Source organism: Fundulus heteroclitus, chromosome 17, assembly GCF_011125445.2.
Source record: "Fundulus heteroclitus isolate FHET01 chromosome 17, MU-UCD_Fhet_4.1, whole genome shotgun sequence".
In the NCBI taxonomy this organism is placed as follows: Eukaryota; Metazoa; Chordata; class Actinopteri; order Cyprinodontiformes; family Fundulidae; genus Fundulus; species Fundulus heteroclitus.
The window spans coordinates 1,825,877-1,826,443 of record NC_046377.1 but is presented as its reverse complement, the minus strand read 5'-3'; positions in this window follow the sequence as shown (position 1 = coordinate 1,826,443).

Below are 567 nucleotides of genomic sequence, written 5' to 3'. Positions count from 1 at the left end.
GTGATCTACATTTATTTGGGAGATGAAAGCTGCACTCCTTTTATAGAGTTGGAAATCATAAATCTAACCAATATGGCTGCCGATAATATTAAGGGTGGTTATAGCAACAGCAATAACCTGTTTATTTGTCCTTCTGGAAATCAATTGGTGAGCAATCATAGCAGTGCAAAACTCGTGTTGTTGAATATTGCAGCCAGACTTGAACGGATAAAATGCTGATAAACACAGTGCTATCGTCATGTCCTGCTAAAGGATCAGAAACTGTCCGATCTGTCCACTCCAATGGACATATCCATGTAGATTTTTTTCCTGACCTACTGAATGCATTGAGGGTTCCTCTACGGACCACCGGACTTGCAAGATCAAGTATTGACATGAGAGTATGTACCGCGAGTTCCAGAAATAACCACATACCAGCGGACAAGTAAACGTGAAGTTGCTGCTCAGACAGACTCAAAGAAGATCACCATTTCAATTTCTTATTTGTTTTCTCTACTTCGGAGTGCCTACCATTGGTAAGTACACAGTTTATGGAAATGTTTTCTTGATTATTTATTGAGTTACGTG